Source organism: Poecile atricapillus, chromosome 1, assembly GCF_030490865.1.
Source record: "Poecile atricapillus isolate bPoeAtr1 chromosome 1, bPoeAtr1.hap1, whole genome shotgun sequence".
Taxonomy (NCBI): Eukaryota; Metazoa; Chordata; class Aves; order Passeriformes; family Paridae; genus Poecile; species Poecile atricapillus.
In genome coordinates this window covers 29168299-29193881 of record NC_081249.1, presented here as the reverse complement: position 1 = coordinate 29193881, position 25583 = coordinate 29168299, and positions in this window count along the sequence as shown.

Sequence of the window (25583 nt, the reverse complement as noted above, 5' to 3'; positions counted from 1 at the left end):
GTGTTTTAATCTTGCAAATAATTTCAATCATATATTCAGAGCATATCGCCATTGTCTGTCAACTTTAATTTCAGAAATTGGAAAGTATAATGGCTTTTCTTTTCATTTATAGGGGGGATGAATGGTATTGTTAGGGTTTATTTAAGGAGAAGCTGGAGTGTCTCCATAAAACAGCATGCATATCTGCAGAAGCCAAGAATGGGCCCTTGCCCTCTAGCTCTGAGAAGAGAGATGTTGCCAACAAAGATAAAAAAAACCAAAAAGCCAGTAATAATCTCACAGGGCAAAAGACATAAATATGATCAAATCCTTTAGTTATTTTATGTTGACAGGCTTATTGACACCAGTATGGAGTTTCATTAATTTACATAAGCAGAAATAGTAATTCACATTACTCTCAATTAAGTCAATGGTAGAAGAGAAAACTTTCTATCACACACATAAGAGGAAAACTAGGTTCAAAACTATCTTCACAGTCAACTTAATAACTTTCTTTTTTTTACAGCCTGATTTTTTTTTCAAATATGTTCACAAATATGTGTTTAAATTTACAGAAAAATCAAAAACTTAGAAGCAAAAGCAATTGCTGGAGTAAGAGCATGCAAGAAGTAATTATACCATACTCCCAAGTTAAATAAAATGCATGTTAATTATCACTAATTTAAAAATTATGACAGAAATTTTGTTCCAACCTTGGAGAACTTGGCCCTTACCCTGACGTGAAACATGAGAATAAAGTAAGTAGCTCTTGCAACAGGAAAAATTACACTGTGAGATATTCCTATTCATATTCTTATTCCTTTAACCTCTTCAGCTGCCATTGCATCCTGTCAATAGGAAGGGAAGAAAAGACAGAAGGAAGATGTCACTATGGGGCTTTGGAGAGTGATCTCCCCAAACTACCCCTAATCTGGTACCTAAAAGCACTGAAAAAATTTAGTTTCTATGAAGAGCCTAAGAGAAATTTTAACCATGATACATTTAAATTAATAATAAAAAGAAATACATGAGACATCATGGTCCTATCTGTGGGTCCATTGGTAATGTGTGTACACAGTATGAACATGGGGTTTTGTTTGAAACAGTAAAAATAAAGAATTGTTGACATTTGCCATAGTTTTCATGGGGGAGTATTTTCCACCACAGCTAGAAGGGAATAGATAACCCATAGTCAATGGCTGACACCCTTACAATTACAGTATCTGCCAGTGATGAGCCAGGACCTTACTGTCAAATAAAGGAAATGATAAGTGGTGTTAGAAACGTTTCTGGTATTATTAACTTTAGCCAGGAAAGATTTGCAGGCTTAGTCACATTCGGAAAAAAAAATTACGCTGTCCAATTAAAAAATAATGCCATTTTCTGCCTTGTTTTTCTGTCAAGTGCTGCTTTCAGAACAATCCCAGTGTTATCTAGGAGATATGCAGAACACTGTGTTGTATAAACTCAGAAATTAGGTATATAAAATATCATTGACCAAAAATTAGCCACTCTCGAGGGCTACAGTATAATAGTTTTGGGATGATACCCACTGCCAGAATTTGAACTAAAACTTCTCAAACCCTATTTCTTAAATATAAGCTTCTAAATCCATAATTGTCCAGCCAGGAGATTTTCATATGGTGTAGGTTCAAACATGTCGTTTTGGTCCCTGACGTAGACAAAAAATCTTCCTATAGTCCACAGAGAAACCTGAAAGGATGAGTTAGGAGACTGGCAATGTCCAGTAATGATCAGCTTTAGTTTAACATGAATTTAGACCTTCAGTACAGAGTAAGAAGCCATCTAAACTTCACCAGTGTGAATATCTCCCTTGCACCTAGATAAGTTCTTCAGAAGAAGATGAATACTCACAACTCCTATGAATACTCCTAATCCTTTGATTAGGAATGGTAGGGATCAGTTCTAACACAGGAAAAGCAAGAGAAAAAAAAGTAATCACTAAAATAGTTGACCACTCCCTAAACAAAATGTGTGTCTTTGCTTTTATAGCAATTGTAATTATAATAGTTTCTTGGTGCAGTTTCTTAACATCCATGAGAAGAAGGCACTGACAAGGTCTAATTTGAATTTCTTTCTTTTCTCAGCTGTAAAGTTTAGGTAATGGGAAAATACTGTAGTGCAACTGCCAAAATTGTTTTTCATCCTGACAACGGAAAGACAAAAGGTTCACTAATCACATAACGTTTATCATCAATTCAATCAATTCCTGACAGAGAATGGAGGTGGACTGTTTGATATTTAAAAGCACTGTACGCTCAGAGGATATTGAATTATCCAAAGATCACTTCTAAGGGAAAAACCAGAAAAATGCCCAGAAAATAACATACCATTTATGGAGACTGAAAGCTTTGTGTATGTAGGTCCTAGATGAAACTTACCTTTAACCTTGAGTGTCTTTTATTTCCTTTCCCACCAGCCATGAAGTCAAGAAAAATGAGAAAAAAATCCAAACTGGAGGCACTGTAGCTGACAGAGAAGGAAACCAAAAATTACTTTAAATTCAGAGTTTAAAGAGTTAAAGAAGTAATACTATTTAAACAGGGATGCAGAACTCCTATTAAAAATGGCAGTACTATAAATGTTCTAGTATTGTCAGGAATGTTCTGTTGGATGACACTATACTGTGATTTGTACACACAGCGGACCAGAGCTGATGGGTGAATGAAATGATCCATAACCCTCACTGACACATTTAGAGCAGTTCAGCTGCACACAGAGAACAGTCCATCATTTGCACCCTTCTGTGAAAGCTGGCTTTACCAAGTGTTTCAATGAAATATGTGCAACTTCCCATTTAAATTAGTACCACATGAACCATGAAGAGCACCACAGGTATCTGTTGTAGTACCAGCCTAATGCAAAAGTGGCCTGTCTTGTAATGCTCTAACAGGAAAGACATACAACCATTCATCTGTAACATATTAAAACCAGAAGAAATAAATTACTCTATAGATGAAGAATTATTGCTTGTGGAGAGAATGTGCAAAGGTAGTTCTAAAAAGCAGCTTTTACTAAAAAATTATTGCAACAGCATTTGAATTCCTAATGCATATTAAACCTAGTTCGCATAATCATAAATCATCATTTTTAAATCAAGAAAATCTGCTTGAAACTTTTTAAAGGTTTATTTTACTAGTTCAGAACTATTTCAGCATTACCACTGAGGGAAGCACAGTAGGAATGACTATAAGGGCAAAATATAAAACTTAACCATTTGCCAAGAAAAATCTCTTTAGTCCTGAGTTTTTCAAATTTACCAGTGAGAGCTGCATGAGAATTACTTAACTAAAAATGTCTTGTGAACATACAGGTGACTGAAAAGAATTGAATTCCTATGGGTGGATTTGCTCTCCCATGCAATAGCTTTTCTTGAACAGCCTCGTGTAGTCTAGCCAGTAAGGCAGAAGATTTAGAAAAAGCAATGAATTTACCCAAATTCCACAAAGTGTTTATATAAATTAATTTTAATGGGAAAATTAATCTCTAAAAGCTCATCCCAAACAATGCACCTAATGCTTGATAAATCCTGAGCTGAACACAAACTAGTTTTCAGGGTGATGGATACTCAGTACTTTGGGAGTGGTGTGCAGGAGTTGATGCACAAAATACCTTTTGCTCTTGGATTAGGAAACAGTGCCAAAATGAATAAAGAAGCAGCTTTACCCCTACCCACCAGGCTAGAGATATGTTGCTCACCAATTTCCAAATATAAATACAAGGATGAATGGGGTTAGTATCCTCTAGTCCAAAATTTTCAAAAGTGTGTCTTGAATATCAACTATGGGGTGCAAAATAGCCTCGGGGAAACCAGTGCTGCTCCAGCTGCATCTGGTTAGAAAAGTTCTGTCATTTCTGAAAATGAGACCTTTGTCTTCACTAGAAAGCTGGCATCAGGTCCAGCCATTCAATAAACCAGGATATTTTGCTCTGTTATCTGGCCTATATACAATATCAATGTACTCCACATTAATGAATATTCTTATATTCAAACATACTTATTGTGACTTTTAAACCCAAACAGACACTAGGTTTTACTATGTTGATATTAATTTCAAACAGAGAAAATGCTGCAGTGGGATACTTGATCTGAAACACATTTTGTAAAGCCAATGCCACTTTTGTCCTAAACTGATGACTAATAGGCATTTCTTCTCACTGGCAATTGTGCATAACGGAAAAGTGCAACTCAGTCCTTCAACTTTAGTCATGACACGAAGAACAACAAATGATCAGACACTGGAGATGCACATTGATTTAGGGAAAAAGTGATTTAGGGAGATACAAGGAGTGTGAGCTTCTTGAAGAGCCAAAAAACTGAAATCAGTCCTACCTTACAAGGAGACTGCTTGTGGTAAATACTATTGTAAGCTTCGTACCTATTTAATGAATTTGTTTCCCCCATGAGTGTCAGGCATTACCAGTGAAACTTAGATGACAGCAGAAGTAAGATTGTCTCCTGCAATTTTCCTCAAGCCTTGTTCACTGTCCTTTTGCTCATGTCTCTGTGGTCTCTCATATGCAAAAGTAAAGTGAAATAAAAAACAGTATTTCAAAACTGTCACTTTTAGGCTGTGTACAGTCAAGAAAATAGAATGCTATCATAAGATATTCAAATAGCACAAGTCTGGAGCTGCTGCAATTTTGTGAATGATATCTAAATAATCTTGATGACTGAGAGTCATTTATATCACTAATCTTGCTCTAGCAGATACAAAACACAACTCCATGTGTCATGAAATCTCTATGGTATTTCTGTCTTTGCTTAACATAACAGAATTTCCAATACTAATGTGTTTACAGTAGTTGTTTTTAGCCTCAATTGTTGTTTGATTACTATGTGAGCTCATATCTCTATTTGATCTAAATAGTCTAAATTATTGTGGTGGTGGGCTGACCCAGCTGGGAGATAAGTCCCCACACAGTTGGTCTTTCACTTTCCCCTGGTAGGGTGGGGGTAGAAATTGAAAGGCAAAACCAAGAAAAACTTGTGGATTGAGATAAAGACATCTTAATTAGTGAAACTAGAACACTGAAGTGATATCACCATTGTTTTATCACAACCCTCAGATCCCCCTCCAAACTCAGCACTGTACAGGTTACTGTGAAGAAAAAAAAAAAATCTATCCCAACCAGACTCATTATAATTATTTCTGTTATAGTCATTATTTAAGAAATCTCCCAGACAAAATCTCCTCTGCACTGACTGGAAATTTTCACATCAAAATTTCAGAAGAAATCCCCTGTATTTCAGATAAAGAAATACAATGTATGTTGCCTTTTGTATTTCTTTCTTTTTTTGGTTAGGACAATAATAATGCGATATATCAATTTCATAATTAAAATTTATCAGTATCATCAACAAAAACAGAAAAACAGCTGAGTTTGGAAGGCACCTCTGGAGATTGTCTAGTCCAAGATCCCTGCTCAGGCTATAGCAGGTTTCTCAGGGCTATGCTCAATTTAGTTTAGAATATCTGCAAGGATGAAGACTGCAACTTTGCTAAGACATCTAATTTGGTGTTTGATCACTCTCATAGTAAAAAAAAGCTTTTCCTTATGTTTAGGCGGAATTTCCTGAATTTCAGTTTGTGCACATCACCCCTTGTCCTGTTACTGAGCACCACTGAGAAAATGCTGCCTCCATTGTCTTTACTCCTCCTTCAGGTATTTATATACATGTTTGAGATCCCTCTAAACCACCTCCAGGCTGAACAGTCCCAGTTCTGAGGGAGAGATTCTCCAGTCCCTTAATTATCTTCACAGCACTTTGCTGGACAGGCTATGGCATGTCTGTGCCTCTCTTGTACTGCAAAGCCCAGACCCTGACCCAGCAATCAAGATGTGCCTCACCAGGGCTTAGAAGAGGGACAGGGTCTCTTCTTTCAGCCTTCAGGTGATACTTCTCCAGCCCACGAGAAAGCTGGTCTTCTTTGCCACGAGGGCACAGACTACTGGGCTTTTTGTTTCTGCAGAGCTGCTTTCCAGACAGTGAGCCCCCAGCATGTACTAATACCTGGGGTTAGTCCTCCCCAGAAGTGAGACTGGTCATTTTCCTTTGTTGAACTTCAGCATGTTCCTGTCAGCCCATTTCTGCAGCCTTTTGAGGTCCTTCTGAATGGCAGCACAGCCATCTGGTATATTAAACACCCCTCTCAGTTTCATATCATCAGCAAATTTGCTGAGGGTGCACTGTGGCCCATCACACTGGTCATTAATTAAGATGTTAGACCCCCAGGGGTTCATATACCTGGCTCAGCCTTTCTACAGCCTGGCTGAAATGGTCATCCTGTGCTCAGCTGGTGCCAGATGGTTCAAAAAATACACATACACACCCCCCCTACTCACAGGTAGTAAATATTAAATTATTTGATCCCCATACAGTGTCTAAGTAATTGCTGACAGTCTGATATTGTTCAAAACCCTAGCGCAGGAATTTAAATAAATGCAATTTATTTCATGTTAAGCTACTAGAATCAGACCTTCCTGCTACCTATAAATACATAATTTATCAATAAATCAGTGATGTCTAATCACAAATTACACAGAGGTGCAAAGTTAATTCTAAATAAATGTGGGGTTCTTTTAAGAGTAGGGATCATTTGTTTCTTGTGTTTATTTTTGGCTGGGGATTTTTTTGGTTTGTTTTTGGTTTGTTTTTAATATAAATTTATTTTTCTCTATAATCATTACTGTATGCTATCTGTAACCAAGCTCTGACAATTAAATGCATGCTACTTCAACGTACTTAGGATTGAACAGAATTGACCCCTGTCATGTGGTAAGGACAGTATCATCATCCTTTTTTGAGACTGGAGCAATGGTCCTTTCAACACCTGCCATAACTTCCCCACACCATTATGAATCACCAAGGAGATGAGAAAGTTTGGATCATGAGGTAACTAAGAGGAAATGCAAGAAAGAGACATTTCCTTCCCTTATCTTGAGGGATGCTTCCAGATCATGCAACACTAGAGTTCACTGGTTGTATTTGCACATGATGATCAGCCTCAATTGTACTCAATTTGTGTCAAACTCAAAACTCTGGAAAAGTCTTCTTAAAGTATTAGAACCTGAAAGAATATTGAATTATTACATAGAATTTAAAACTAAATTAGTATGTTCCTTTGAAAACTAAATTAATATATTCCTTGACATCTACTTACTGTGTATTGTGGAAATAGAGTAACCCAGCACTAAAACTCACAATCCACATTCAAACAAACTAAAATGGATTTGAATTATTTTTTTTCTAAACTGCCTGTTGAATTCTCAATTATACATTACATAGAGACAAAGTAGAATATTGATGTCTTTCTAATTGCATAGAAAAATGTCAGTTTAATGTATTATAATTTCTTTTTTTCTTTCTTCACACAAGTTTTATGAGCTTTTATGTTTTCTATGCTGTTAACTATGTTTTTACACTGCCCCATTAGCTGGGACTTGACACAAGATGTGTGTGCCCATCTGTAGTCCAGTAAGGAAATTACAAGCCCAGACTTGTACACTAGTTGCTTGTATCACAATCAATAGCTGATCAAGAATTTGTTTTCATTCTTATTAACTTGCAAGATATTTTGGACTGATAATGGCTACACTGCTGAATATTCTTTGATTTGGAGTTTGTCCATCTAACTATTTATAAAAGGGTTCCTAAAAGGACTCTCACTGGAAACATTGCTAGAAGACATTACATATTTTTCACTTGGCCAGATCAGAGCACATTTTTATATCAATGAAGTCTGTTCAAAAGGCACAATGCCATAACGATAATTCACTACAAACAAAATAAACAAGATGTAAGATTGGAGATCAAATATTGGCAGCTAAGTGGCAAGTTTGCAAAGGATGAGTGAGCTTTCCCAGGGCTCTTCTATTTTTCACTATGCCAAAACAAACAGATAAATACACATAAAGTGCATGCAAGGGGTCCTTCTTTATTTTTATTATTAAATGTTTTAAAATACACAAGGTTGGTAAGTCAAGAATGGTGGCTGTATGTATAAAAGTAAAATATGAGTGGATGTGTTATTAGATAACTTGCATTAAATTAGAAATAGACATATTTCTGTGGTTTAAGCAATAAATAATATTAATAAAACATGGAAAATCCTTAACTTTCCAGAACTTATTCAACTTGCACTCTCATGTTGTATTCACAAATAGTTTTCCTAAATAGAAATTTTCAGTGGAATAAAATAGGCAGTTGGAGTCATAATTATTATCATCTTAGAGTTACCACTTAAAGCAAATCCATGAATCCCTTTCTAAAAATACCTGCCTTCCTACAACTGACTATAAAGCAAGGCAAAGATGGACCTCTAGATTTCATATCTACACTGAAAACATTGAGCAAAAGGATCACAACTATGGTAATTTGTTTGGGAAGGATATAAACAGAAAACTGGGAGGAAATGGAAACAGAAGAAGAGAAAATAAAATCAGTGTTTAGGTTTGTGATAAATGAATGTGAGGGAAAATATAATTAAAAGATTATTTGCCAGGGGTGAAAAAGGCTATGAAAAAAATATCAGGAGAAAAAAGAAACAAAGAGCACAGGTAAGGTTCATTTTACCTGTGTCTATTCACAGTCATCATTATGTGCCCCAGGAATCTTAAGCAACCACTGTCATCAGTGGAGAGCTGGTCAATACAGCCAGCAGGATGTAAAGAGCTTTTATCTCCTCATACTAGATATCTGATTTCATTCAGTTGAACTGCTTTATGACTCCAGTGCTTAAGTCAAACAGTAACCAATCTCAGTCACCTAAATGTGAGTGGTATTTGAGATACTCTCGTAAATCCATTCTGGCATAGAATCATAGATTTTTTTTAAGGTTGGAAAAGATCATTGAGCCCTACTATTAACCCAGAACTGCAAAGCTCACCACTAAACTATGTCCCCAAGAGCCACATCCACCTGTGTTTCAAATACCTTGAGGGATGGTGATTCGACCACTTCACTAGGCAGACAGTTCCAGTACTTGACAATTCTTTCTGTGAAGAAATTCCTCCTAATGTCTCACCTGAATGTCCTCCTAATGTCTCACCTGAATGTCCTCCTAATGTCTCCCCTGGCACAGCCTGAGGTTGTGTCCTCTCATCCTGTGCTGGTTGCCTGGGACAAGAGAGCAACCCCCACCTGGCTACAGCCTCCTTTCAGACAATTGTAGAGAGAAGTACAGTCCTCCCCCAGCCTCCTTTTCTCCAGGCCAAGCAACCCCAGCTCCCCCAGCTGCTCCTCATAACATTGTGCTCCAGACACTTCCCCGGCCCTCTTGCCCTTCTCTGGACTTCCTTCAGAGAGTTTTTTGTGTAGTAAGGGCCTAGAACTGAACACCAGAAGAGTCTCATCTTCCAAATCACTGTATTATACACCTAGGTCTGTAATGATTTCTACCATGTAAATACTTTGGTTACCATAGGGTGTTTAAATGGCTTTAGAAAAAAATGTATGATCAATCAAATTGAAATACACCTCTCCAGGGACTGAACTAGGAAACATGTCTACCTCTAGACATCTGCATTTAGACGTCTGACTCTGGAACTAAATCACTTTTCTTAAGTAATGGCAAGTAGAATCCAATCCTCTGAATTGAGAAAGGTTAAGGAGTTGTAGGATTGAAAAAAGTGTCTTGGAAAGGACATTGGAATTATTGAGAAACTTGTACCTAAAGAGAAACAAGTTCAGGCACTGAAGAAAAATATGACAGTAAAAGATATGACTAGACACATAAAGGAAGAATAGCAATATTTTCACACTGTAGCATGTTTAGATATAGTTGCCTGTTTAGAAATAAAACATAGATCTATTTTTAAGATGTAGATTTTGAGTTGTATGACATAAAATGACAAACTAGAACTTCTGTGGCAGAATGCATTAACTGAAGAACAGAAGATTTTGACTAATCATATAGAAAGTGCTTCTAGCAATGTAAATAGTAATATCTGTATCAAGTAAAAATAGAAGCACAGTTATTTATCTTGTTATTTTCTTCAGTTTAAATTATACCGTTCCACAGATTCATATATTTAAGATCATTATGTTTACAACATATTACATTAAGAAGGCCATCAAGAAAGCTAGATATTTTGGCAGATGTGATTGGCAGTCTGGAATGAGGGACTTAAAGAATCAGATTTTCTGATAAAATGATCATCGGAATGAAAGTTAAAGATATTGACAATTGAGGATCTAGGTATAAAGGTTAATAGCCTCCTTTGATGAATGGATCTCACTTGGCATTATGTCTGGAAATAGGACACTGCTCCATTTAATACCCTTTTCACATCACAAATATTTTCTTTGCAACCATAACAGCTAGAAACATTCTGCTAAATAAAACAGCAATTTCTAAAAGCTCTGCAAGAAGAGTAGATTGCTGACCTGCCACTGTGCTGAAAAACGGGATTGCAATTATTGTCCTTTCACACACATGCATAAAAATTTTAACTTCGCATTCATTTTATTGGTAGTTTGACAGCATTTTTAAAAACATTTATGTCTATATTTTTAAAATTCAAATTATGCATGTCTAATGGTCAACAGGAGAACTTTTATGGAAATGTTGAAATATTGGTAACAGCATCTAAGATGTGGCACTTCTTTTGCCCCTTCTATTCCTTCCCATTTGAAAGTGATTGCAATAACATTTGGGGAGCAGATATAACATATCAGTATATATAACCTCTTTCTCAACACTACAAGAATAATTTTAATCTCATTGTTCCATTGTGTTGGGTGTTTTATTTTTTTTTTTACCCTGTGATTTAATTTTCTTATTTACTTATATTTATAATATAACATTAGAATATTATGTCTGTTTTTTATGAGACATGTTTATTTCAGGATAGTTTGACTCATATGGTAGAATAACATTATCAGGTGCTTAACTTTAAGTCAGGGAAAAAAACTATTAAACTCAAACATAACCATGAAATTGTTATAAGCAAAGTAAGAGGACTGCTGAGCTGCCTAACACAATCATAGTTTCAAGACATACTTCTGTGTGGTTCCATGAGTTGGGTAAACCTGTATGTTGTTGTAGAATAGAGGAAAAAGAGAAAACAAAGGAGAATGTTAAGATTTTGTGAAACACAAAGGAATTGAAGGCTGTGCATACTTACTTTAAGAATACATGGAATTGAAAAAGAATCTTCTATTATAAATCTCTTCGTTGTCCTGTACTGCGATACTGCCTACTCTAAGCAGACTTGGACATGAACTTATGACAGTAGAGGAGGCTTTAAAATATAATTTAGATTTCTATATGTCCTCATTGTGCAGTTTTTTATCCAAAGGCTTGTTTAAGAATTATTCATTTTCAACATATGGGAAGGTTTCTGAAAAGAGTTGAATAGTACAACTGGTGTTTCTAAAAAGTTTAGGTACCAGTTTGCTTTGCAAGGAAAACTGGAATGTAAGACTTCCTGTAGAAAAGTGCCATGTAATCATACTTCCTATAAGGAATTGCCATCATTAAAACTATGTAACTTAACAAAATCCATACACCATTGGAGGCAGAAGAAAGGGAGACTCCTCCTTTTCATTCCTTGCTGGAACTTGCCAAATACATAGCCGTGTAAATATATCTATGTATATATATATATCTATATATCTATACGACAGTTTCAGAGACCAGTGTTTGGTCTCTTCGTACAATTTGAGTGGCTGAGGGCCAGAAACATTCTTCACTATGTTGTCTGGTATGTTTAGAAAAGTGTTAATGAGGGTAGTTTCTGTAGATCACTCTAAGTGTTGTGGCTAGAGGTAAACCTGTTCTCAGACATGTTCACTGCACATTTACTAGAAATGAAAGTATCTTGATTTATGCCTTTAGGAGCTCCCATTGAGCAAGAAGAGATCAGCTGCACCTGGGTTTAAGTTCATTTTCTGAATGGACCTTGATTCTAAACTTTTTTTACTGTGCTAACAGTGAAATCTTAGTGATTTTAATTGACCCTTCCATTTTCTTAATCTGCTGATAATAAAGACTAACTAACATGCAATAATGAATATATAAATTATTTATATAAAATTACATGGTAATAATTTAATCCCAGGACTGTGAAATAGTCTACCATAATAAATCTGTTCCAGATTTGCTATGATTCACAAAATTAGAAACATATTCATTAACAGACAGATTACTATTTATTATAAATTTTAAATGTTTTTTCCTTATTAAATCTCATGTAAATATTCATCCTCTTTCAAAATACTAACTGAAGAAATATAACTCATAGATTTTAAAAGTTTAATAAATATAAAACAAAACAGATCAAACTATTATGTCTTCTTCAAAGCCATCTCTTATTCAATGATGAAAGTAACATTATAGCAATATTCATTAAACACTTACAGGTTATTGACCTCCATAGTTGAACAGAACAGAGGCAGTCAGCCTTAAAGGACAAATATATCTTAATTTTTGTCATGGGTGGATTAATGGCTTGCCTTTATTGATAACATTTTCTATTCAGCTGTACAGAGGACTTACAAAATGAAGCACAACAAAAGGATTAGAAAACAAAGAAATAATATGCCTAGCTGGACACACCATTTATTCTATTTTTGATTGCTCTATTATGAAGTACAAGACATCCCTTTTAATACTTACTCAATGATATTTAAGACTCAGAGTAAAATATAGTTTTAGCATACTGTGAAAACCAGTTATGATGCATTTCCATAAAAATGACTAAACTGGCAGAGTGGATTAAATACCAGAGCATTTTGGAAGATGACACTCTAGGAAGATTTTGCATTTACATGAACTGGATAGTGTCAAAAATTTGTTTGCATTGAAGGATTTTCTACTAAAGGAAATAGTAAACAAACATGTTACCATTTGGATTACATGGTGTGCCAGCATTGCAGTTTGAAGGAGCATTCTATAGAATCCTTACTTTTATGAAGCAATCTTTTTAAATTTTAGACCAAGATTAATTTTACCTATTATAATATAATTTTTTTCACTTAATTGTTAATTGCAAAAATTTGTCTGTTACAATGAATATATTCAAAGTTGTAGGTCTGTAGGTAATTTTTGAATAATCATATTGTTTCTTTTTTTCCGAATACACAGCTTAAGAAAAGTTTTCATATCTAATTACTTCTTATTCAGAGTGGGTTGCTCCAGAATTAAGCTAATGCCCTCAGAACCTCACCCTTTTTCTGTCACTTCCATGTCAGAAAGAAATTTCCTCTCAATACTTTATACTCTTCACTGAATTACTGATCTTAGAAACCTTTATCTTCAGAATTGTGTTTCTTTTCTTTTATAACCATGAGGAGCAAGACAAATAGCACATATAAAGCCATGATTTTAGTACATAGATACTATGCTGATGAATGATAGATCACATCAGTATCCAGTGTTTGCTTCACTTTACATTGGTGAATACTCAGTGTCTACCAAGGAATTTGATGATCTGAAATCCAGAAAACATTAATAAATACATACTGTCATAAATACATTTGCTAAAGAGATGGAGGGAACTGTGTTATGGCAGCATCTTTTTGATCTGATTCTTCCTTAAAATCACAGTGAAATGTTTTGACATAACTGTTTGATGTTGAAAAGCAAGGAAGTGATGAACAACAAACTTAAACTGGAGTATCCTTGATTTGGTCTCCAAAGGCAAATTCTTTAATTTACCTGAACAAGATTTCTTAGATACTGCATGCCTATATTCTAAAATAACTTTTGAAAATTTTATAAATTATTTTGATTCTTATGTATAATATACTGAGAAGTATTTTCAAAGTAGCTCTTCAATACATAAAACATAGTGTTTGCTACCAGTGACAGATAAGGTAATGCTAAATCATTCTGAAGTTCTCAGGCTAAATCAAATCTATTAGTTCCTCACACTGAAACTTCAACAAGAAAGTTATTACTGACCTAGTACCCAGTGGTTCTGGAGCTTCTACAATCAAAGTGATAGTATATTCATGTTTTCAAAATCATAAGCATCCTTTTACTGTACTCACTTCCACTTGCAATTAATAGAGCTCTTTTATTTCAGTATAAATCAACATTAAAAATTATTTTGAATTATTCTATTGTAAGTAGTGTACAACAGGGAGGAACGGTCTCAGGATTAGTTTGCCTTTGAAGGCTTCTCAGTAGCAGCTCATTTGGCAATTGCCCCACAGAGATCAGTGAGGCAGGGGCAGGTCCAGATTCATCCCAAATGGAGGATCACAATGTGAGCAGCACATACACAGATTACTTATGGTCACCTATCACTGGAATACAAAGATCCCTACAGCTCCCATATTTTCATTTGTTTGTTTCTTTCTTTCTTTTGAAAAAAGCAATTAAATGACTGCATCCATTCTTAAAAGACAAACTATGACCTCTTGGAAACTGCACTTATAAGAAGAAATTCTTCCCAACTGTTCACCAGGGCTGTGTTACCTGGTACAGTGGTAATCAATAGGTCTTGAAATCAATGCTTTAAAATGTTAATGCAAAACAGTTCTGAAACAGAGGGCATTTAAACCAATGTCTTTGCCAGTGAAGTAGCAAGCTGGTGCACAACGGCTTGCATAAGAAAATTAAGACCTGCATTAAAAAAAATTAATGCTGTGAATGCAAGGCTTCTCTAATGATCAATAATCCTCTATGTAGTCTTCTACACTGAGACTTTCTTTTAAAAACAATTACAATTCTGATTTTTATAGTCATATTTAAATTAAAATCACTTATTGTTTTGGGACACATGTGGATTAATAGACATGAACAAACTCATTGAATTTAATGAAATATAGTCACTTGATTCAGAAATCATTACAAATAAGGTGTGCACAGATAAAGCAGAGTGTAGTCATTATATTTGTTTCATAAAATTCAACTAGGCTACCAAAAGGTAATAAAAGTTGCTAAACCCCAATGCAACAGACTCCTCTTTGTTTTCTTACTCTTATTTGGGTTTTTATTTTGTTTTGGTTTTGTCTTTTGTTTTTTTTGTGTTTTTTTTGTAAATCAGTGTAGGTGCACTTATGCAATTTATTCAGACATGAGTTTGGTTTTACCACCATGTCTGAATTTCATACTAAGACCTCATCTTTAGCATACTGCTTTTCAGTACACGTCGGTCAATGCCAAGTTATGATGTTCACCCTATCGTTCTCCTTAAAAAATAGTCTATTTTTTCGGATCACAAAAAGATATTTGCTTAGAGATTTTCATATTCACAATTTTAGGCTGATTATATCTCATGGGTTAGCTTCACCTTTAAGACCGAGCAAAAAAAGGGGAAGTTGAAGCTACTGGTGACTGATGGGAGTTTTTCTTCCTGACCAATTATCAGTCATTTTCAAGAATTGACAGCAGATCTGACCATTAAAAAGTGAATTCAACTTGTAAACACCCCCTTAAGAAGTACACTCAGAGCTGTCTCGCTCTCTTTGGGTTTCCGGCTTCTGAGAGGTAACAAGCTCCGTCTTGGCTTTCCCCCCCTCTCCCAGGCCCGGGACAAGGCCGCAGGGAGCAGGGTGGGGGGGGGGGGGAGAAGAAAACAAAGCTGCTCAGTTACTGCTGTTGCTAAACTGAAACCGGACACTATGAACTCTTGCAGCTTTCTAAGGCTTTAATTTTTTTTTACTACCTGATAAACGTACAGATTACTCTTTTTTGCTAGAAAGACAGAGAAAGAGAGACAATTAACATGTAAGACATCATAAAACTACTAAAAATAGTGAAGAAAAGAGTTAAGTTTAAATAAGAAAGAGAGAAAAAAGAAGATGCTTGTTGCTGAAAAGTCTTTCTGTTACAACTATGGAGATGGACAGTAGTTTAAAGACTCCTTTAATTCATGACTAGAGTATGGGAGGAATAGAGTATTCAAAGTGTGGACTTTAAAGAAAAGAAGAGTGGTTATGATGCTGTGAGTTGCTGGAACTTGCGAGTGAAGTGAAGATTTTAAAGCCTTAAAGGAGCCAAAGAGATGGCTGTTTTTCCAGGAGGGCTCACAGAAACAACTGAAAGGGATTTCTACCTTTGAATCACTTATCCTTAAAAATAACATCCCTAGATTCAATTTGACCCATCGCACACCTCAGAATAGTGTGAGATGGGAGGAGTGGACTCTAGAAACTCCATAGATTAGCAGGAAGAGACTTCTGTTTCTCTACGGGGACTGATGAGAATACTCTAGAAATTGAGACTGCTTTTGACCACCAAGATTGTGAAACTATTTTTTTTTTGTCTCTATGTTGTTATGTGTACAAAGAAATAGTCAAGTAGTGAAAAGAAAGAGAGTTTTCTGAAAGTTTATTTTGGTATTCTTATTCTAATATTTGTTAATAAACTGTCTTTATTCCTTTTAAGTTTTAAGCTTGTTTTGCTCTTATTTTAATCCATATCTCACAACAAAATAAGTAATTTTTGTTACTAGTTTAAAACCAAAACAGGTCCCAGGTCCCAAGAATTACTGTCCACTGAGTGTAAAGACAGACTATTAATTAGGATGTAGACAGTTCGTTCCATGGTAAAACAACTGTGCTTAATCAGATGAACATCACACTTATAAGCCATTTGAAATACTGCCATTCAATGCAAAATATACTAATTTTGTCTTACGTATTCATCAAAGCTACTAGAAGTGAATTAGCCAGATGAGATACAACATCTATGCTGACAAATATAGAAGATACCAGTGTGAAGGGCCTGATGACAGCAGAGGCAGTACATCAAGATAAATGATCCTTTCATCTTATTCTGCCAATCATTGTGTTGGTCATGGCCAAAAAAATATTCAAGAATAGGAGATTATATGTTTTGGAGCAGCCAGGTAATATGGTATTGTTGTTGCTAGTACAGCTATTTCTCTACTGAAGAAATAACATGATGAAATTACCAAAACAGGCACTGAAAGAGTCACATTAGTGTTGCTTATTCCTTTGGTATATCATATTTAATGGTATTTCCCAGGGGAGAAAATACTTAGAGAAAGGGATTTTGAAAAATATAAAGCAAAATAGAGAACTAACATTAATTTATCTTGAATGTAACCAATGTCACTGATTTCATCAAACACACTTCATAAAAGTTTGACATGGGAAAGCAGAAGGCACCTATAGAAAGATAAAAAATAGTATTATAACCTCTTCTATCAAGAACATTGTATATTTGTGCCAGCAGTTTAAGCCTGCTATTTGCTTTAATAAACAAATCAAATATATTTTCAGTTACTCTGAAAATGCAGAAAATTTACTACAAAGGTTACTAAAGAAAATGAGAGAAGATGTAAAAATGTGAAAGTATTCCATTGGTTTGGAAAAGTTAATTTAGAGGGGTAATATTTTTACATAATTCAACAAATTTTTGCACTTCTTTTTTTAATAGGCAGTAATTGCTTATCATAAATATACCTCAATAATAACTTAACAAAATATTTGTAAACATTGCACTAATTTTAGGAGTTCAGTAATATGTCCCAGTTTGTCCAGAATGTAGTAGCTTATGATCAGCACTTGGACAGCAGTGGAGTTGCCCTTCACCACTGTTGTAATCCTTTTTAATTTTACTCCATTACTAGTTAGCATTAGATTTCAAAAGTAACTGATTGCTGCTTACAGGAAATTATGTATACAGTATGCATTTGTGTTTCCCACACATGACAGTCACTACTCAGCTTGAAACCTTCAGGAGGAGAACCAAGAAAAAATTATCAAAAGGTAAAATAAATACATAAATAAATCTAATTCTAAATGCACATTTAGCCTGCTTATAGTGATTGACTGAACTTGGAGGTAGTTTCCTGTTTTTAGAAATATTGATAGGATCTTTTCTTATATCAGGAAATTAACTTGACCATTATCTTTGTTGCTACACAATACTAATTTTTATAATTTTCAGTTTTAAAAAGTAGTAATATCATTGTAATAATTTGTGACTGAGTATATAAGAAAGAGATAGGAATACCTGGAAAGAGGTTTTACTGAAGAATATCAGCACTAGAAGCACAATTTTTACAGTTTAAGCTCAGAGAAAGCTATCTGAGCTGTGCAGCTGCCTCTTGCTGCAGTTTGGATCTGGACTAATCAACGAGATTCAAGGACAACAGCAGATAGCACAACAAACAGCATCCAGTGACTTAGCAGTTAAATGCAAATGATCCAAATACATTATAATTGACCGAGAGTGATTGTGATGTGTTCACTAAGAACATCAGTATTGCATGGTATGATGCACAAATATTAATATTTGTTAGGACATTTTAGGAAAAAGGAATTAAGAATTAAACAGGAACGTGGATTACACAAGCATATCTACAGTGTTTTTTACAACGTACCCCTCAGAAAAGTGATCCCATAGAGCTGAAAATGCATCACAGAAATTGAAGATCATTGCTTCCATATGAAACGATACTAAATCCATTTTTCCTTCCAATGCTTTCACTTGAGGATGGATTTAAGAGGAGAATAAATATGTTATGACTTTTTTGCTTGGAAAGGAGGCACAAGCAGAGAATTTAAAGATTTCTATAAAGGGTCTGTCCAGATTATGAACTCTTTCAATATTTACTACTAATAATAGTATGTATATATAATACATATATATAATATATATTGTGTGACAGAACAGAGAGACAATAAAATAATAAAGGCCCCTAATGAAAACAATGAAACAAACAAGCCACAACAGATTCTTAAATCTGCATGGGAAATGAGACTTTGAAATAGAGAGGACTCAGACCTAGAATGTAGAATCATGGAATCACAGAACAGTTTATGTTGGAAAGGATCTTAAAGACAGCTTAGTTTCAGCCCTCTTGCCATGGGCTGGGGCACTTTGCCTACACTGTGTTGTTCAAATCCCCACCCAACCCAGCCTTGAACACTTCCAGGGATGCAGCTTCCACGGCTGCTCTGGGAAGAATTTATTCCTAATATCTAATCTACACTTACCCTTTTCATTTTAAAGCTATTCTCTTTTGTCATGTCACTACATGCCTTTGCAAGAAGTTCCTGTCCAGCTTTCCTGCAGGATCTCGTTAGGTACCAAGAGGTGCCCTGAAACTTTCGCTTCCCCAGGCTGAACAACCCCAGCTCCCTCAGCCTGTCTTCCTAGGAGAGGTGCTCAGCCCACTGACCATTTCTATGGCCCTCTTCTCTACCCACTCCAACAGATCCACATCCTTCTTATGTTGGGAGTTCCAGAGCTGGATGCAGTACTCCAGGTGGGGTCTCACCAGAGTGCAGCAGAAGGTACGGTCATTGTAAATTAGAGGAAAGGTCTTGGAAAACTGGCCTAAATCCAACAGAGACAAGCGTGCTGTATTAGAAACAGGTAAGAATAATCAATTTTACAAACATAGGATTGGAAACAGCTGGCTTGATAGAGTTTTTGGAAAGAGATCCAAGGAAGTAACTAGACTACACTCTGAACATGACCAAAAATATCATGCTGTTCTGAAGATGGCAAACACCATACTGAGATGTGTAAGTGGAATATAGCTTGCAAAAAATATGAGCAAAACTTTGAGCTTTGCTCCTCTTTGTAGAGGCTCAGCTGGAGTACTCTTCCCAGCTCTGGTCAACATTCTTGCTGAACCACATCACACAGAGAACAGTGAATAAAGAAAGAAAGATAAGAAATCTACAAAGAGGACCACTGAAAAATGAATGAAAGATTCAAGCTATTTAAATTAAAGAAAACCGAAAGGGTGATGGTTGAGGTATATGAAAAATTTCAGAAAGAGATAAAAGAACAAGGATGAGTGACCTCAACAGTAAGTAACTGTTTTTCTATGATTACATGACAGTGACCATCACGGAAGCTGTATGACTGTCCACAACAGAAAAATGGACCAAGCCGCAAATTTAACAGGAAAAGCATGGCTGATTACTGGTGGTGGAATTAAACAGGAAAAATCCTAGCCACAGTGAGCCAAAAAGTAACTTGGCACATTCATGGCAAATGAATATACAAACACTTATGCTGAGAAACCTTGATGCAATCTCCCTCATGGAAGTTTGAAAATCACTGGTTTACTAAGAGAAGAATCTCAATGAGAAATTTGTTATTTCCTTATAATCTAACATTTTTATGGACACCACTGATACAACACTTACCCAGGTGACCATCTGACTGACCCACAGGGATAACATTACTACTAAATACCTTTCGGGAAGCATCTTTGATTTGCACAAAGACTCCGGTGAACATTTCCAAATAAGGAATACATTAGCAGAAGAAAAGGTCTGTTCACAAACCATTCACAAACAAACAAAAAGCAGTGTGTGGGGAGTACATCTGCTGGATAATTTATTCACAATGAATTATTCAGCCAACTCTAGCAAAGGACCTATTTTTTTTTTTTTTTCTAGTTATATAAAGATATTTTCTTATGACAGGCATAGACACAAATGTTATCTTTGACTGATGCTTTCCTTACTGTCATCTATTCTGTTTGGCCCATAAAGTCAGTTCAGGAAGTACTTTGTCTTCTCACTGATCTTTTGATTCAAGGGTGAATGACAACTTTAACCACACAGCTAGACCAAATGCCTCAGGATGGCAAGGTTAGAAGGAAAATCATATTTTTAAATTAGAAGGACAAAAATCGCCCACAGCCAAGTAATAGACTATCACATAAACAGAAACTTTGTCATGTGAAATAGTAGCAGTCCAATTTCAAGACAAAAGCAAGATAAAGTTAAGGACATTTGAAAACAAAGGTTTGAGGAAAGTGACTCATGCACTGATAAACCAGATAAAAAAGATAAAACACTGTGAAAAAATAGAATGTATCTAATCCACACAATACCACATTTTAATGGCATTTATTTTTTTCTTCTCAAAAGTAATTTTCTCTTTCTTTCTTTTGTTTCACCCTCACTTTCCCTTTTAGCTTGCAGTCCTTTGTTCTTTCCTTTTAATGATGACTAGCACTGATTTAGTTATCTAGGTCATTCATTTACCTTGAATTGTTTGCTGTGGTACAATAAAAACATTGAAACCTAGGAAATCCTGTTAACTTTGCTCATATTATTGAAGTTGGTTTTATTTTGAAAATGCCTAAAATATTTTAAATTGCTTAAAATGTTTCAACTTTAAAATTTGAAGTAAATCAGATACGACTTGTAATAGCCTGAATTGCTAAAATGCATGCAGTCCTTCTCTTCATTAGGCAGTGTGTTTTCACATTTCTCTGTTAGCACAAGAAAACTCTGAAAATTCAATTAGTTGAATTAATGCAGTGTGCAACACAGCACACAGAAAAATTCCCCATCCTTGATAGCACATACCACTTTTGCCCTATTATGTGACAGAGTCAAATTATGACACAGCTTCTCTTATGCATCCATTTTCAAGTCTCTGTAAGCAGAGTGATGCTTGACAGCAGATACAAAGCAATAGATAGGTAAGTGGCTTGCATTTTTTTAAACAGGACTGAAGTGCAAGGATGTTTGAAGAAATGCAGTAGACAAGTCTTTATGGTGATATCAGCCATATTTTTGTATGATCCATATGGACAAGTCACCTCATCTTTTTGTACCAGGGGTGAGGTTATTTTCTTGCTGGGCAAGAAACATGCAGTCTTCTTTCAGATGTGGATTACTACAGTACAGTCTATATGAAAGCACCGTAATTACGATCTTCATGTTTGGGTGACCATCAACAAAACCATCAAAAGCCAGGGAGCTGTTGTGACACATCTTAAAATGCTTATGTCTTTTGCCATATCTGTATCATTGCCTTGTGGTCCCCTCTCATTTGTGGGCTTCAGCTGTGCTATGTTGTCATTCCCATATGACTACAGACACACATACATAGAAGTCAACTAATATCTCAATGGACACACTTGTCTAAAATGGAGTTAAAAATATAGGGACCACCTGTTTTGTTTTTTGTACAACTCCTAACACAATGACCTCTGTGTATAAAACCAGTTGAAATGGTAAATGTTTCTGTTCATTCAGGACCCACCCTGTATAGAACTTGTTATTACAGTGACCAGTAGATGAGTTTTTCTGGCTCCATTTCTTACTTTATATTTCATCACTTCTTTTCAGGCTCTTGTGTATTTTTAAGTTGACTTTCTAGGGAATATGAATTGCTTTAGTATTAAAATAATATTTAACAACATTTCTCTTGATCTTTCAGACTACTTCATGAGCTCAGGACTGTGAAAATAATTGTTTTTTGACTTCAACGTTGTGGTAAAAATCCCTGTGTGTTCCTTGTCCTTCAGTTTCAGGTAAGCACATTTATCACCGGGCTGTAGGTAAAATATATTTATACAAGCTGCAGACAGCTAGAAATCTCAGGTACGTGTAAATGCATCTGTCTGCAGTGTATGATAAAGAAGTTCACAATTTCAGATAGTGTTGAACTACTTTTAATGTGCTACAGTTGATATGCACAAGAACAATAAGAGCAAACTTTTGTATTTTCAGCATATCAGCAGGCCACTTTTTGCTCAAATGGACATGGACTTTTTTTCTGGAACTCATGCCAGGAGACACAAAACAGCTCTGTAGGCATTGTAATACATTGTACCCTGTCACTGGGTCAGTCTGCTAATTTTTTCCTGTGAATAAAGGGTTGTTGGCTAGAGATATCTGAGCTTTTCTTAGATGTAAAAATCTCCAATATTTTTCTGCCAGCCTATACTTCTCAAGTGTCTATGGCTTCTCTGGGTGTATATAGATGCTTCAAATAGAGATAAGAAACGTCTTGCACATTAGACAAACACTATTATGTGTTCTGCAGCCTCTAAATGCCATCAAATGTGTGTTCATGACAATGGTAAAAACTGGTAAATGCTATTGTTCTCAGATACAGGGATGATACCTCTTTCTAATGTGTTATAGAAGTCCCTAGCACACTTCTGTCATTAGAAGATAGGTTTTTCCTGTATACTCACTTCATTTTCCATCAGCATATTTTAGTTTCTAACGCCTCACCTTTTACTGAAACAGGCAGCAGTGACACAATGTAGCCTTTGTGGCTTCCTTTGCCTTTAGTGTATAGATTACAAGATGCATTCTGCTTTATTTTGTTTCCCTTAGGTATGTTCCTCTCTACTGTGTCACAGTAATTCACAGGCAGCTTGAAAGCATACTGTCTTACACACAACACTCTCAACCAAATACCTGAATAAAATGCGAGTTACCCAGGAACAAAAAATGGTGAAATGACACCAGAAACGTTCAGTAAATTGTCTGTCTTTGATACCACCTCCCATTCCACAGATGTCCACTGCTTCCATTGCACTCTTCTCTATTGCAGCTCCTGCCTGTATTCCCAGATATATATATCCCTTAACTAGATTGAATTGCTGTGGTCCTGTGTTAAACAGAAGAATGCTGCTTTTCTTTGATGATGACTTGTTAGTATGGGCATGTGCTTGCCTTGCCCTTTTACCTAATCCATTAGTAATACCTCCCAAAGATAATTTTCCCTCCAGCTGCAGTGGGGTCCTTGGGATCAGCTTGCACTAGAAGTACCACTGAACCAAAGCTGCAGGGAAATGAAATATAAGCACAAACAAATATGCACACACACGAAAACAAAAGTGAAAGCCCAAATATATCAATATAGTTGATGTCTGTTTTTTCCAAGGCCTTAGAGAGCTGGTCAGATGGAGTTTATTTGAATGATGTTTGGTCATGTTAAGTGACAGTTTTGCACCAAGATGTTTTATTTAAATTAACCCAAATGTCAAAGGATAAGGTCTTCTCTTTAGCCTGACATCAACAACTAACAATGCTACAAGAAGTAATTGCGACATCAATAACTTCAGAGTTTTTTAATTGATTGCCATACATAAAAATCTGCTGTCTAATGAAGTCCCAATGATATATAGTCACTGTACTTGAATATACTTAATAAATGTGGATACTTGGATTTTAGAATGGATAGTGTTACTTTTGTCCTCCAGAACAGGTCTCCAGCCTGTACAGTACAATGAAATGAAAATGGCAGGATGCAGCGTGGGGACTTTAACATCCCATATAGATTGGGGGGGGGGGGGGTGGGAATTAAAATTCTCCATCTTTTGAAGAATGAAGATTTGTTTGATAGCTCAGTTGAGTAGTGGATTGCCTGTGTCAAAAGGCTGGCACAGTCTGTAATAACTAATGTTGATGGGAAAAGCTTCAGAAAGTGTTTAGTGTAATGGGAACTGAAACCTGTAACTTGTTGCCCGTCAAAATAAGCCTTTTCACGCTAGCAGACAAACCTTTTGATGTGATAGTTGATATTTCTATGAAATTGTGTATTCTCAAACCACTGGTCATTCTATCCTGTCTTCTCCTGATGGTTCTGAAGTGAAAATGGAACATAGAAAAGTAAATGAAAAACCTAAGAAAATTAGCAGTCCTTTGTCATTTGGAAGAGAGAATAAGTGATTAAGAACAGGACTGGTGAGCATGTCGTATGCAAAGTGAGAAGATACAGAAATAAACATTGTTTGAGGCCAATTTCAACCTCAAAACATAAAATACAATTATTTTTTTTTTCAAAAGAGATCCCAGAGCCATTCAAGGGCTGCAATAAGAACATGATGCAAGAGTCTGCAGGAAGCAAATGGTTTCAGGTAGACAGAAAAATGCAGAAGGCATCTAAAAGCTTCACTTTTACAGTCCTACAAGGAAAATGATTGTTTATTCTTCAAGAAATTCGGCACATGCAGATGTCCCTTTCTCCTTTTTTTTTTTTTTTAACAACATCCACATTAGAAAGATGATTCAAGAGATTTTCAGATTCATGAGTTTACAGAAATGCCCAAGGAGTATGCTCAAAACTGTTCAGTTCAGAAAACAATTGAGAAGTGTCATTTGCATGATTTTACAAGTGAAAGGGATGAGTCTTAAAATGGAGTCTGATTTCGAACCTCAGAACAAATAGGAAAAATTACTTCAGAATTAAAACTTGGAAAAATTCAGCTGTTCTAAGAAAATGTAATGTGGGGATTCTTGATAAATCCTGGATAATACTGAGGTATTGAGAACAAATAAAAATATGTCCTATGCAGAAAAGTTCACTAATTTTAAGAAAGAGAGCCTTACATTTCTTAAAAAAGAAAGATTCAGACCAATTAGAAGAGCACTAAGCCACCAAAACCTAGTCTTCTACAATGTGAAAGGCCATCTCAGAAGTAATTTCCACAGATGTTATTCTGTTGAAAAGAAAGAAATAAACACTTGCAGGACAACATAAAGTTGACATAATACGTAAATCAATTGCAAAATCAGATTAACTGTGCTAGATCAGAGTCTCCATCAGTGGCAGACCAATAAAACAGCCTAGCTCACATACAGGTCACTATATTCTACATTTTTTCAGATGAACAGCCTCTCATGAATTTCAGAGGCCTAAAATATTTTATTGCCTCCATCATAATGCATGAGTCTGGTGATTTTTCATGAAACTCTACCTTTACTTTGATTAACTGACATTTACTGCATTACAAGAACGTGCAAATAAAATTTTACCATGACTGAGTTTCTGCATGATGCATTTTTTTATTCCAAAACAGCTTCTTCCTGTGTCAGTGACCTAACACAGGACAAAGCAAATAAATGAGTGCCAGGGATGCCACAAAGCACCATGACG